Consider the following 15,659-nt stretch of genomic DNA (forward strand, 5'->3'; position numbering starts at 1 on the left):
GAAGGCTTGCGCACAAGTGACTTCCTCAAGTCAGTCGTCGGCCGTGTCCCTTCTACCATGGCCGAGTTAATGACTCGGGCCAAGACCTTCATGGGACTCGAAGATTACCTCGACGGCCGCAAGAGCAACAATCAAATCTCTCGTCGTTGAGAAGAACCTAGCCATGAGCAAGGCGAACCTCGTAAAAGATGGAACAAGGGAAATCAGGTTTCCAATAACCAACCCCCTATACCCCAGAAGCCGCGACTTGCGGAAAAATTAAAAGGGTACTCGTCGTTCACACCATTGAACACGGCGCCGGAACGGATCCTGGCTCTGGCACGTGACAAGTTCACACCCCCGGCTCCAATGAAAAAGGATCCTGCAACTCGCGATCGATCTAGATATTGTGAGTTCCATCGGGAATACGGTCATTTGAACTCGGAATGATACAACCTTAAAATGCAAATCGAGGCTTTGATCCAACGGGGTGAGCTGAAAGAGTTCGTGCTACGCATGATTAGCGCTGCGGGCCCCACCACGAACAAACCACAGTCTGGTCAGGGAGGAGGAACAATCGCCTCTGCCGACCGAACCGCGGCTACTGCCAACGCCAATCCACAGCTCCACATGGTGACCACCATATTGGGAGGTCCACAAGATGGAGATTCAGCCCGACAATGGAAGAAATTCCTTAGGGCCGTGGCTCAAGAAGACGCTGCTATGCATGCCAACTTTACGTATGAAGAACCTCCGTCCGTGCCTCACGAGACGATGTATTTCACCAATGAAGAAGCCAAGCGAGTTGTGCATCCGCACAATGACGCGATTGTGCTCAAGGCCCAAGTGGCTAATAATTTGGTGAAAAGAGTTCTCATCGACAACGGCAGTGCTGCCGACATAATTTTCAAGTCCACCTTAGAGCACATGAAGCTCGGGGGGCTGCGCCTGACTCCGACTCAAACGCCCTTGTTTGGGTTCACTGGAGAAAAGGTTATGACCGAAGGCATCATCGATCTGCCGGTCACCTTCGGGACCCCTGGAGGCATTGAGGCCGTTCACATGGTCCCATTCCTAGTGGTCGATCAGGAGTCGCCCTATAACTTAATCATCGGGCGACCCACTTTGAACCGACTAAGGGCAATTACTTCCACGTACCACCTACTGGTGAAATTCCCCACCAAATAGGGAATGGGCATTATGGTCGGAGACCAATCCCAAGCCAGAATATGCTACGTGCAAGGAGTTGATGGTAAATCCGCGGGAAAAATGGTCAACAAAATCTTCCAACTGGAAGACGATTACCCATGCGACCCGAGGGACGCAAGGAAGTTCGGAGAACTTGACCCCTGGGATGAAGTCGAAAGACTCAAGGTGGAAACCTCTGATGATCTTGTGCCGATCGTCTTAGACGAATCTAAGCCTGATCAGGTTGTAAAGGTCGGCATCCGGCTTCCACTCGCCATCAAAACTCAGCTCACTGCCTTCCTCCGGGAATTCAAGGATGTTTTTGCATGGACTCATGTGGACATGCCTGGAATTGATCCCGAAGTAATAGTGCACCGATTGAACGACGACCCGAAGGTCGCCGAAAAGGTGCAGGCTAGACGAACGTTCAATCCAGAACGATACCTGGCCATAAATGAAGAGATCGAGAAACTTCTCGCCGCAAACTTCATCTGAGAGGCTAAGTACCCCAAGTGGGTCGCCAACGTGGTAATGGTGAAAAAGCCTAATGGGAAGTGGCGAATTTGTATAGGCTACAAAGATCTTAACAAAGCCTGCCCTAAGGACTGCTTTCCACTCCCGCGTATCGAACAACTGGTGGACGCCACGGCTGGCCATGAACTTCTCAGCTTCATGGACGTCTATTCGGGCTACAACCAAATTCGAATGCACAAGCCCGATCAAATTAAGACAACCTTTGTCACAGATCGGGGTCTCTACTATTATAAGGTCATGCCTTTTGGCCTTAAGAACGCAGGAGCAACGTACCAGCGCTTGGTAAATCGGATCTTCGCCGATCAAATCAGCAAGACAATGGAAGTGTACGTGGACAACATGCTCGTTAAAAGCCTACTGGTAACCAATCACGTGCACGACCTAAGGGAGATGTTCACAATCATCCGCCGATATAAAATGAAACTCAATCCCAACAAATGCGTGTTCGGGGTTGAATCCAGGAAATTCCTCAGATGCATCGTCAGCCGACGAGGGATAGAAGCGAATACCAAAAAAATCAAGGCACTCCTTGAAATGAAATCTCCAAAACGAGTCAAATAGGTGCAAAGCTTGACTGGTCGGGTTGCTGCTCTGACACGCTTTGTGTCTAAAGCCACCAACAAGTGTCAACCGTTCTTCAAAGCTCTAAAGAAGACGGATGGCTTTGAGTGGACGGACGAATGTGAAAAAGCCTTCCAGGAAATGAAGGCCTACTTTGGGTCCTCACCATTCCTCTCTAAACCAAGAGAGGGCGAGATGCTGTACATATCTTGCGTCTCTGAAAGAGCTGTGAGTGCTGTCCTGGTCCGCGAAGAAGACAAGGTCCAATGGCCGGTCTACTACGTGAGCAAAACCTTACTCGACGCGGAGACGCGCTACACCAAGATAGAGAAACTTTCTCTGGCTCTCGTAACGGCAGCTAAGATGCTACGCCCGTATTTCCAAGCTCACCCAATCGCGGTGCGAACCGAGCATCCAATCGGTAAAGCTCTTCAAAAGGGAACATCGACTCGCATGGCGATCTTGTCCCAAGAATTGAGCGAGTACGGGATTGAGTTCCACCCAAGAACGGCTATAAAGGGGCAGGCCTTAGCCGACTTTGTGGCAGAATTCTCCTATACTCCCGATATGGGAAGAGAAGAAAATGACCTAAACGATGACGCATTAACTCGGAAAAGAAAGGTTGACCCAACGGGTCCCATCTGGGAGTTGTGCGTAGACGGAGCATCTAATGCTCGGGGGGTTGGCGCCGAAATAGTCCTGATTAATCCCGATGGGGAAAAGTTACGTTATGCCCTCCACTACGGCTTCCAGGCCTCCAACAATGAAGCCGAATATGAGGCGCTCATTGTGGGGATAGAGCTAGCGCAAAAGCTCGGCTCGCAAAACCTGCAAATACACTGCGACTCGCAGCTGATCGTGAACCAGGTTAAAGGAGATTATGCCGCCAAGGAACCTAACATGGTTGCATACCTGGCTATGACAAACTCCAAACTTGATGCTTTCTCTTGGTTCGAGATCCACCAAATCCCGAGAGAACAAAATTCAGAGGCTGATGCACTTGCTCGCCTCGGGTCTGGCATCGACGAAGACGGGTTGGGGACCGTACCCATTGAATTTCTCCCACGGCCATCCGTCTCCCGAGACGAAATCGGGACCATAGAGGTGGCATCTCAGCCCACTTGGATGGACTCAATTGTCGAGTTTCTGTGAGGACCTTCCCGAAAACCGCAAAGAAGCCGATAAGCTGAGAGCCTTAGCATCCAAATACACGCTCCACGAGGGTGTACTCTATAAGCGCGGTTACTCAACACCGTTGCTCCGATGCCTCAATAGCGTTGAGTCGACCAAGGTCCTCCGCGAAATACATGAGGGCATCTGTGGGAACCACGCCGCCGGAACTTCCTTTGCGCTCAAAGCGCTTAAGCAAGGCTATTTCTGGCCTATCATGAAGCGAGATGCTTGCGAATGGACAAGGCGTTGCTACAAGTGCCAACGCTTCGCAGAAATCCTGCGACAGCCACCGACCCCATTAAGCAGCATCGTCATTCTGCGTCCCTTTGCTAAATGGGGCGTGGACATCATTGGCAAGCTCCCTAGAGCACCAAGGCAATACGAGTATGCCATAATCGCCATTGACTACTTCACTAAGTGGGTAGAGGCTGAGCCGCTTGCCAGAATAACTGAAGCAAACACGACGAGCTTCATCTGGAAGAGCATCATATGCAGGCACGGTATCCCCGCCTCGATTGTGACCGACAATGGAGCACAATTCGACAACGCACGAGTAAGAGATATCTACGATCAACTAAAGATCAGCAAGACCTTCTCCTCGCCGCGTCATCCTCAGGCCAATGGCCAGGTCGAAGCGGTCAACAAGACTATTAAGAGCAATCTTAAAAAGAAGCTCGAAGACAAAAAAGGCACCTGGGCCGAGGGATTGCCGTTCGTCCTATGGGCTTACCGGACGACCGCGCGAAACGCCACCGGCGAAACGCCATTCTCCCTCGCGTATGGGATCGAGGCCGTGGTTTCGATCGAAACCGAGATCCCCACATTCCGAGTCGATACGTTCGACAAGGCAAACAAGGACGAGGCCATGCGTCTGGAGTTGGATTTGATCGACGAAAAGAGATCGAAAGCATTCAGACACCTCGCTGCACAGAAGCGCAAGGTCGAAAGATACTACAACTCCAAGATAAAGAGGCGAACCTTTGCCGTCGGATGCCTCGTACTCAGACGAGTTCTCCAGAATACACAAGTTCAAGGCGCCGGCGTCCCAGGCCCGAACTGGGAAGGCCCCTATAGAGTCCGAAAAATCATCCACGACGGGACATACTGCATCGAGCACACAGACGGAACTCCGATTCGCCACCCGTGGAATGCGGAACACTTGAGGCAGTACTACCAGTAGCTAGCGTTCCCCATATTTTATCGCTTTTATTTCCCATTTTCAATAAGGCCTACGAGTCAATGTTTTAGGATTTTAAATTTCTCGCAAACGTAATAAAATTCGAGTTTTCCATTTCAAAATTCGTTTTGTGCAAGTTTTCCGGTTATCAAAATTAAACTTATAACCCTAAAACTTGGGGGGGCTAGCAATGGTAAGGGAACCCTCAAAAGAATACGCTCCACCAAAAAATTCCTAAGATGCCTACATGGCGCATCTAAGACGCCTACATGGCGCACGTAAGACGCCTACATGGCGCACCTAAGACGCCTACATAGCGCACCTAAGATGCCTACATGGCGCACCTAAGATGCTTACACGGTGCACGTAAGACGCCTACATGGCGCACCTAAGACGCCTACATGGCGCATCTAAGACGCCTACATTGCGCACGTAAGACGCCTACATGGCGCACCTAAGACGTATACATGGCGTATCTAAGACGCCTACATGGCGCAACTAAGACGCCTACATGGCGCGCTTAAGACGCCTACATGGCGCAACCTAAGATGCCTACATGGCGCACGTAAGACGCCTACGTGGCGCATCTAAGACGCCTACATGGCGCACTTAAGACGCCTACATGGCGCAACCTAAGACATCTACATGGTGCGATCAAGGCACCTACCCGACACACATAAGGTGCCTACATAGCATGGCTGACTCGCAGTTAAAAAAACTTACAGGACTCAAACCATCCAAGCGACTGGCGCGCCTGAAGAGAGATCCGGATGAGATAAAAGAACTGGCAAGACCATTGACACAAACACTTGCCTATCGAAACATGCCATGACAAATGAATGAGCAAAAACGTTCATAAAAATAAATAACATCTCATAAAAGAAAAAGACAACTGCCCCAAAAATCCTAGAAAGCGAGCGCTAAAACAAGTGTGCTGAAAGGAAAAGCTTAAAAAAGCATGCGCTAAACACTGGCGCGGGAAAAATAATAAAGAAAATCTATCACTCGGCGACTCGTCGCCAATAGGATCGGCCCCGTCAAGTGGTGGGAACAGCGAGTCGAAGAAGTGAAAGGTGACCCCCCGAGAAGCATTCTCGGTAGCTGTGGCGTCCCGACACTCCACCGCCGCCGCATGTCTCGCCTCTTTGACCCCGACATCGAAGTCGTCTTGAAGATCGGACGCGAGCTGTTCCGCTGTAGCTTTTTCCGCAGTAACCCGAGCCACTTCCTCCGGCAAGGAGTCGCGCTCACGCTCCGCTAGAACACCGGCAGCTTCGCTCGATGAAAGTTGGCCCTGAAGAATACCTATTTCTTCTATGCGCGACTCCAACTGGCGTCGAAGGTCCCGCACCTCGCTCCGGAAGACCTCCGTCGATCGAGTCGCCACTTCGAGAGCCTGACGTTCCATCGTTAGCTCTTTAGCCATTTTTGCCACGGCCGACTAAGCACGATCGCATTTGCCGCGGGTAACCCCCAATTCCACGCGAGCCTCTTGAAGCTGCTCGCGAAGACTCGCAAACTCTGCCTTTGAGTGAGAACCTCGCTCGGCACGGGCCAGCTGAGACTTTTCTTGAGCGAGCTCCTCTTGGGCAAGGCTCATCCGTCGGATGAGGTCGTGAAGGATCTTCTCACCCCGGGTCGCTCGAGCAAGGACCTGAGAAGGCAGAAAGACAATTCAACAAAAGACAAGGCCCTAACGAACAAAGCAAGAGAAACTTACTCTCTGTGCGTCAGAGACGCCGTGACGAAAGAACTCCATGTCGCTGCTGGCCACGACGCTCTTCCACATCTTCATCGAAGATTGAGCGAGACCTAGGGAACACTCCCCTCTAACCTCCGCGGCCTACACGTCGACCATCGAATTTACACGCTTCGAGTCCGAGGACGTGTCTGGAAGAGCCGAAGAAGAGGGTCGCTTCAAGGAAGCACGAGGATCGCTCTCCGTCGGATAGCCAGCATCGGGCTTCTCCTGACCGTTCCGTGTCGCAATCCAAGAACGGATTGCCGCCAACGACTTCGGGTCCCGCGAAGCCTTCGCTAAGCGAGCCCGAGCCCTCGCCCAAGCCGAGGAGGCTACAAAAGCAACAACGTCAAAACCCTAAACTAAAAGCAAAAAAAAAAAAAAGAGCGAAGGTCGAAATACCTGGAAGACCGCCGCTCGAGGGAGATGACGCGGCACTGGGAGCACTCTCGGTCCGCTGACTGTTGCCACGGCTAAGAGGAAAGGGCGGGAACCACCCGGTGGAAGCCATCAGCTCAGGCGAACGAAATCGTTCGACAGCCTTTCGAGCCTCCAACATTCTCCGGATCTCCTTCACGAAGTCGAGATCATCGGCCCCCGCGTCGGCAGAAAACTCGGTCAAGGGACCGAACCGAAGTGGCGCGTCGCCAAAAGCCTCCACCGAGACCCACACCCACGGTCTTCGATTATACTTCTCCGAGTCCGTGATCAGCTTAGTATTCTGGCGATCGCGGGCCATGAAGAAACCGGGTTGCCCGAGCGCAGGGAAGACCACGATGAGATTGCGAAAGTCGCTCACGGTCATCACACGCTCGGTCTGGAAATGCCACTCCATGTGACACATTGCCACGATGCGGTAAAACGTCGGACTCATCTGACAAGCATGCACCCTCAGTCGTGCGAGGAGCTGCTGGACGATGGGCTGGAACGACAACCGTAACCCGCAGTTGAGACTCGCAACCGAAACTACGGCAAATCCACGGCGAGGAAGGAAAGGATGGTCGCCCTGTAAGGGACGGAGGAGCGCCACGGACGATGGAATGGCAAATGCCTCCTTGAGACCGATGAATGTTCGGTAGGTGAGCGAGCTCGAAGCATCGACCCCCGAACAATCGAAGCCTTCGGGAGCAGCAAAGCCCTCCTCGGGATACCACTCCGTCCTAGTGAGTGACCTCGCCGACACTATCGCCTCTGCGTCAGGGGTCTCAGGCTGAGCACCCCCTGGCTCCACGGAAGGGCCTCCGCCCCCTGGCACGGCCGCGACAACCGCCGACGGCCCTTCGGGACACTCCGGTGCGAGGTCTTCGGCCCCGGACATGTCTCTGAATCACCTCCGGGATCTTCTGACTCGGGACCAAAATCATCCACACAGTCAATCTCGTCGAGGACCGACTCTAGCGGAGTCGCTGCATCCACGACCGCAATATCTTCCGGCGTGCCATGAGAATTCAAGTCGGACTTTGGCACGTCGAGGCAGGTCTTGTCGCGAGCCCCCTCACCAACCAAGTTAATCACGAGGTGAGGAGCAGGCCCCCCGGAGATGGGATGATCGACGCCCCCACCTGTGCCGCACCCAGTCGGCGCACACTCCTCCTGAGGCTGAGGGACAGGCACGGTCGCGCCCGGCTCGCCTCCTTCCAGTCACTGCTCCATTCCACTTGGATTCTCTTCCACGTGCAGAGGAACTTCCCTCAATCCCGCGAAGAGGTCATCCTCTACATGTTCAGAATCCTGAAACAAGAGAGAGAAATCAATCTCGGGATCCTCGGTTGAGAAAAGGGAAGGAATATCCATAATGCAAGCGGTAGAAAAGAAAAAAAAAGTTTAGAGAAAGAGAGAAAAAATAAAGTGGAAGAATGAGAGAGGGGGGGCTTATTTATAGACTCCTGGGGGGGGGGGGGGGGGGGGGGGGGGGGGTAGGAGTCCAAATCCTACTCCCACAAGGAGAAAAACGGAGGAAAACCTCCAAAAAAGTCGAATTCCCCCGCGCAAAGCGCACCAGCCCCGCGCATAGGGCGCGCCGCCTGCCAAGACCGCGCGCCGCGCGGGTCGCGTCGCACAGGCCGCGCGCCGCGCGGCTATTCCAAAAAAAAGGGGGGGGAAGAAAAGGAAAGGAAATCTTTCCTTGGGTGACGAGATTTTGAAGATATTTTCCTCAAACGCCCAACGGAAAAGACAAAAAGTTTCATCGCTGGGAACCTCCCGAGCGACGAACTTGGGGGGCTAATGTTGTCGGTCGTTTTCGGAAAACCCGAGACACCAGGAAGGCACGTCGCTCATAGGGCCGATGGTCAGGTCGGAGGTCCTGAAGAGCGGCGAGCCTTCAAGCCCTCGCCCAAACTCTCGACTCCTTGAGTCGAGCCTAGCCCCTCGAGTTGAGACTTGAGTCGGCTCCTTGAGTCGAGCCTCGCTCCTCGAGTCGAGACTTAATTCAGTCTCCTCGAGTTGAGCCTCGCTCCTCGAGTTGAGCCTTGAGTCAGTCTCCTAAAGTCGAGCCTCGCTCCTCGGGTTGAGCCTTGAGTCAGTCTCCTCGAGTCGAGCCTCGCTCCTCGAGTTGAGACTTGATTCGGTCTCCTCGAGTCCAGCCCCGAGTCGGGACCGGAGTCGGTCCCCTCGAGGCGAGCCCCGACTCGAGTCATATCCATCGAATAGATACATTCGTGTCATAAACTCGGAATGCGAAGCCCACAATAGCTCAACGGGCCCGGAAGGACGACGGTCGTGAAAAGCCCACGAAGACCAGCCCAGCGTGCACCGTGTGCCGCGCCCGGGAAAGGTCGCGCCGCGCGCTGAGCGGCGCAGCCCGTGCGCCACGGGTCGCGCGCCACGCGTGGTGCGCCGCTGCCCCTTTGTGCGCCTCCACTTGAAGAAGTGCGCGCTCCTAGTCCCACATGGACGACGAAGGACCTTCTTAAGGTCCTAGAACACCTATATAAACCCCCTCTCACTGAGGGGGAGGCCATCCCTTCATCTCCGATCGGTACGCTCGAATTCTTGCTCTCCTCTGCTTCTCTTGATGCCATCTTTGGCCTGAAGCATTCTCGCAAGTCTCTCTCGTTCTCAGAGGTTCCGAAGCACTCACGGGGACTTCCCGGACGTCGCTCCCTCTGATCGAACGCCCCCTAGTGCTCAAGCACGCCCCCAAGGTTTTCAACTAGAGTCCCTTAACGCGTCTAACACACTAGACGCGCACGCGATCTCCGAAGTTCTGAAACGCCGCCGAGGACTCCTCCGGGCCCCATCTCCTTCGTCGAGTACGCTTCTCCGCCAAGGCTCCGTGCCTCATACTGCGTCTTACATGCTTGAACTACGTTATGACCTGATCCCACACACGGGTACTTAGGCAGCCGACACACAAGGCACAGTCACTCCTCCTCCTCACCCATTCCCTCTTCAGAGAGGTGGGTTGATCGGAGAAAACCCAGCTCGAGGCTTTCGAGTTCACACTTTTGGGTCGGGTGCGATCACTTGGTCCGGCCTTGGATCAAACTGCCTGTGGTATTCAATCGTTGTTCATTTTCGTGCGACAACAGTTACTCACAAGTTCAAAAAGACTCGAGGGAAGCAAGCTTAGTGGGGACACGAGCGGTTCAACCTTTCCGAAAGCTTCTCAACGCTCAAGCTTCAATCAAGGTTGGTACCGACAGAAAACTCATAGTAGTTTTAAATTTTAAATTATTGTTCATGCACTTTGTCTAGGTAGTAAAATCGTCTTACATGTTTTTAAAGAAATTTTTATATTCCGCCGCTTGCTAGAAGCGATAATCTTTTCTTAATCCTAGATCTATTCCAACAGCATATCAATCATCGACCTTGTTTTAGTTCACTGCCCGAACTCGGATCCCAACATGTGACTCAATTTGATACGGAGACAACGGATGATAGTTGTTATGGATTCTGAATTTTATCAGACCTCAACCCACTAATCATATTATACTAATAAACTAACTTCTTATCTTATTTAGTAATCATCATCTTCTAGTGGGCAATATTCCTAACATAAATATCGTCACTAAATTTCACTACTGTAAAAACATCATTTAGAAGTGACGCATGTATTTAAAAGTGCAATTGAACTTCTTAAAGTCACATGTCGCTTCTAGCTTAACAACTGAAATGTTGAAATGAAATTGAGAATTTTTAAATTTAGAAGCGACATGTCGCTCCTAAAGTCAAAATCTCAATTGCCTTACATTTTCGTTTGCCGCGTTATAACATTTCATTTTGGTATTGCCGTGTAACTCAAAAATTTTGAGGGCCTTATTTCCCTATGTTATTTTCGCCTTCACCCTCTAAAACTTAGGTCAAAAGTCCCATTAGACTTTATTTTCGAGGAACGCATTAAAGATTCTCAATGACATGGAAACTGATAAAAGCGACGAGGAATTCAAGGAGAGCTACAAAGTTTCTCGATGACACGGAAACCGAGAAAGCGACACGGATTTTTAGGAAACAACAAAGACTCTTGAGAACAAATAAACGGCAAGAGTGCTCAATCAACAAGAAAAAGGACGATAACGATGCGACACTTATAGTTTCATGCACGACTTGTCGCACATAAAACTAGGGGGGCCTAATGTTAATGTGTTAATTTCCGTCACCAGAAAGTGACCTCTCCAAAAGTGAAATGACTCACTTCGTCATGCCTCGCTGTAATCCTCGCCATGCATCGCCGTGAGGCTTGCCATGCATCATCATGTGCCTTGCCGTGAGTCTTTCCATATGTCGCTGCGAGCCTTGCCATGCCTCATCGTGAGCCTCGCCATGAGACTTTCCACGCCTCACCGTGAGCCACGCCAGGCCTTGTCGTGAGAATTTCCACGCCTCACTGTGAGCCTCGCCATGCCTCATCATGGGCCTCGTCATGTCTCTCCTTAAGCCTCGCCACGCCTCACCTTGAGCCTTGTGGTGCTTCGCCGTGACCCATGTCCCACCCCTTCGCCATGCACTTGCCTCGCCGTGAGCCTCACCATGTCTCGTCGTGAGCCTCTCCGTGACTCGATATGGGCATCGCCATGTCTCGCCATGAGCCTTGTCTCGCAGTGCCCCAACACCCCTCGGCACGCTTCGACAAACCTTGACACATTTCCCAAGGTGCATATCTACTTAGCCACACTCTGGGAACATTTGAAAAGCATCGATGCATAACTGAACGGCCTTTGACATGCTCCAGCAACCTCGGTCGAGTCAAAGAAGCACAACGAGAAATGTTTCCCGATCAAGCATGCGTCTAGCCGGCCCGAAAACTCCTTCTAGCCTCATCCTAGGCCAGCCATATCCTTACGGCCTGAGAATCTGCTTGCCACTCAAAATCTAGGTAAGCCACATCACCATCGGCCCGGATTAGGCCTCGCTATCACGTTTTCTGGATGGCCACACCCCCAAAAACACCCAAACCCTCCAAGATCCGAGATGGCCACATCATCGTCGACCTAGATTAGTCCTTGTCATCACATTTTCTGGCTAACCACACCATTTTCGGCTGGGAAACACCCTAACCCTCCAAGATTCGGGCCGACCACGCCGCAATCGGCACGAAATAGGCCTTGACACCAAACACGCTACCCTTCTAAAATATGAGACGGCCACATCACTGTCGACCCAGGTTAAGACCTGACACCACATTTTCGGCCGATCACACACTTTCCGGCTCGGAAGCACCCTTGCCTCCCAAAATCCAAGTCGACCACATTACTAACGGCCCAGATTTCACGTCCATTTTGTGTCACAAGGCCTTGACACATGGCTAAACTAGTAAGTGTACGACTATGACATACTTTGGCAGTTGATGTCTCATTTAAGTACGGTTACGACACACTAACTAGGGTTGCTATTATGGTCAGTGAGACTTAATCTAAATCCTGAAGTGCTCGTGGAATTTTAGATCATATTACCAAATTCTTTGACTCATTCGTTAAAGGCTACTATTATGCTAGAATACTTATGTCTTGGCAGTTTGGGATATGATCTGAGCGGAATATGATTCACAGATACGAAATCCAGCCTTCCTGAAAGAAGGTCAATGTTCACTCACCTAAGGGTTGATTCCAGAATCGATAGATTGCATGCATTTTCGTAGTAAGTACACACGAAAGAATCTTTCGCTTGGGAAGCAACGATGCTTAGGGAATATATGCATCAAGAAAGGTATAACGAAATAATTGACATTTTTCGATGCGGGTTGAACTTTGAGGATTTTGATCATGAACTGACTATATATCAGTGGACGCTCTTAGGATGAGTAAAATATAATTCTAGTAATAAGAGTTTAGTCTTGGAATATTTTGTGGAGTATCCCCAAGATTGACGAATCGATTGAAAAAGTGAAAGGACTGTTTTATCTTATTAATCAGATTTTTATGAGCTTCTATTACTAGGTCCATAGTCCCCGATTCGGCTATGATAAAGATGGATAAAAACTCTCTAGTAATAATGAAGATTATTTATTATTACAATCTCACAACTGTAAATTGTCTAGCAGCATTCATTCGAAAATTTGTCTATTTGCCGAATTAATTTGTTGTAGAATTAATTACTTATTGTTAGAACGATTATTTAATTAATTAAATTTTAAGATGAGCCTTATGGACACAGTAAAATTTGAAAATTCTTAGGCCCACTACCACTAGTTGGGTGCCTACTCTAGGGTTGAAAATTCTTAGGCCCACTACCTCTTGGTGTAGATATTTATCCTCTCCTCCGGAGTTGAGAAATTCGTTCATATCATTTTCCAAAGAAAGAAAAAATTATTTAGAAACCTTTTTAGAATAATTGGTGAAGCAAAGAGTTGACCCACGCCTTGGTTCTATCTCATTCGTAGAAACCGCATAGAAGACTTGGCTTGATCCACCACGAATAACGCGAGGAACACGAAGACTGTCAACCAGCGTAAAAACTTAGAAAGCGGAATAACATGTAAGTGATTTCTAGTCTCGTTATTTATTCGTGTCTTATGGTCATTTTTTTAGATGCACACTCATCTCGATTAGTTAGATTTTCTCGAGAGCTAAAACGACTATAAAAAAGCTAAAAGTATTTTTGAATTAAAATAGTTTTAAATTCAACTTTCCGCATTAAACACGAAAAACGATTTTCTAGTATTTTTCCGTTACAAGCTTCATGAACACATGTCAAAAGTCTTTTAAATAATTTTTGAATGATAAGTAAAGTAAAAACCCTCACGAGCCATCCTTGACAAGATTGGAAACATGTTTTGATGTTGCCTCCACCATATCAATAGATTGAGTTGTTCTTGCCCCATAACAAAATTGTTGAGAGGTGTAAAGGATGGTCTCATTGTGTTGTGATGTATCCTGAGCTCTTGAAGAATTTGGAGACGATCTTGGAGGTGCACCACCATCACCTACAAAACGATGGATAGTTTGAAACATTCCTTGACTTGTTGATGCGTTTAGGATGGCCTTGACTCAGGAGGATATTTGAGTAAGTCTTGGTACGTCCTGAAAATGAATGAAACCCTACTAATGATCCTCACATGATCGTGTGCAACGGAATCATCTCCAGTAGATTGTTATATATATTGTGCAATGGGGGTTTAGAATGCATGCAAAACCAGGTAAATAAGGAATCTTTCATGTACCCCAATATTTTAAAACTTTTCTATCATAGATGCAATACATGCTTGACAAATCCTAAAGTGATCGATATCATCAAGATGCTAAGCTATTTTTGAAACCCTATGAATAGCTAAATAAGAAGTGGGTTAATAGATGGCAAATAAGGCACATGTGTCATGATAAAAAAAAAAGTTAAGAAAATGATTTAAAAAAAAAAATAACCATTTCAATGTATTCGAGACTTTTTTTTTTATAAATTCTTCATCACATCTACATATCAAGGGTTAAGAAGTTGGTCAACATTAAAAACATTAGGTTCCACCTAATCCTATTGTCGATATAGAAGGTCCTCTCCTCAATTTCATTAAATAAAAAAACGGCTCTTAATCTCGTCTTCTCTAGGGTTAGAACTATTTACTTAAACGATGACATTTCTAATCTTCGCAATAAAAAATCGCCTATTTAACTCATCTACTCTTGGTTGTTATGGATTTGGAACTGTATTTGTAGGTTGTGGGTCATGTGGTGGAGGTGGTGGGTCGTGTGGTTGAGGTGGTGACTTTTGTGATAGAGGTGGCGGATGGTCATCTTCCTCGTCATTGCCTCGCTGTTGTGATTGAAATCTTTGCAATTGATTTTCATATACCATCTAGGAGTCTTGAAATTGAGGCAGTAGTTGTGTGTTATAAGGATATTGTGGTGGTGGGTTATACGGAAGTTGTTGTGCATAATATAGGTATCGTTGAGGAACATAGGCATAGATTGGGGGAAATTGAGTTTCGGTTTGAGTGTTGTAAGTTGGAGGTTCATATGAATATGATGAAGTATGAGTGAAATCATATTTGATGTTTTTGAAATCTGGGAGGTTTTCGTGTCTCCATCGGAAGAACAGCTTCCGATATTGCGAGTCACCGAAACTGTATTTTTGGTGGCGTAAAGTTAAGCATCGGAATTGGAATTTCCGATCGCTCCCAATTTTGATGCCCAGAATTACACATGGTCCTGATGTTAATTTGAACTATTTTCTTGATTATTAGATAGTTTAAGCTAAAATTTTAACATAGGCAGTCAAAAGTGGCTATATGTAATTATTATTGGTTTATTAATAATACAACTTAAACATACATTTCAGATATGCTCTTGCCTTTGTGGTTGATTGTTTTCTTTTTATTGTTTCCTTCTATAGTTTTATTTTTCATTCATTCATCTTGAATTAACCGCGAAACTCTTTGTAGCTAGGATCACGGACAGAGCTGCATACACCCCCTGGTTTTAATTTTTTTTTTTACACTTTTGGCCCATTTTAAAAAATATTTATATTTTTATGTTGAAAATTTACAAATTAGCCCCTCCTGATTTTTTTTTTCAAATTAACCCCCATTGTGAGCTTCTCTAGCTCCGTCCCTGGCTAGGATCATATCAATGTGGATTGTGTTAGGTTTTTTTTTTCTCTATTATTTAGACTTTTTTTTCTTTGGCTAATCCGACCTTGTTTTACTTTCCTTTGGCTCTGGTTTTGAGTTTCTTGAAAGCAAAAAAACATCACTCAAATATATATATATATATATATATATATATATATATATATATATATATATATATATAGAAATCACCTCACATCTTGTTTATAAACTCATCACTTGTTGACATTATTTTTTTAATATAGACAAGGGCGAAACCACAGGGGTTTAGTATGTGCACGAGTCTCCACTGTGCCCGAACCTCAAAA

The sequence above is a fragment of the Urtica dioica genome, chromosome 5, assembly GCF_054948205.1.
Source record: "Urtica dioica subsp. dioica isolate 48M chromosome 5, U.dioica_male_clone48M_v1_H2, whole genome shotgun sequence".
In the NCBI taxonomy this organism is placed as follows: domain Eukaryota; kingdom Viridiplantae; phylum Streptophyta; class Magnoliopsida; order Rosales; family Urticaceae; genus Urtica; species Urtica dioica.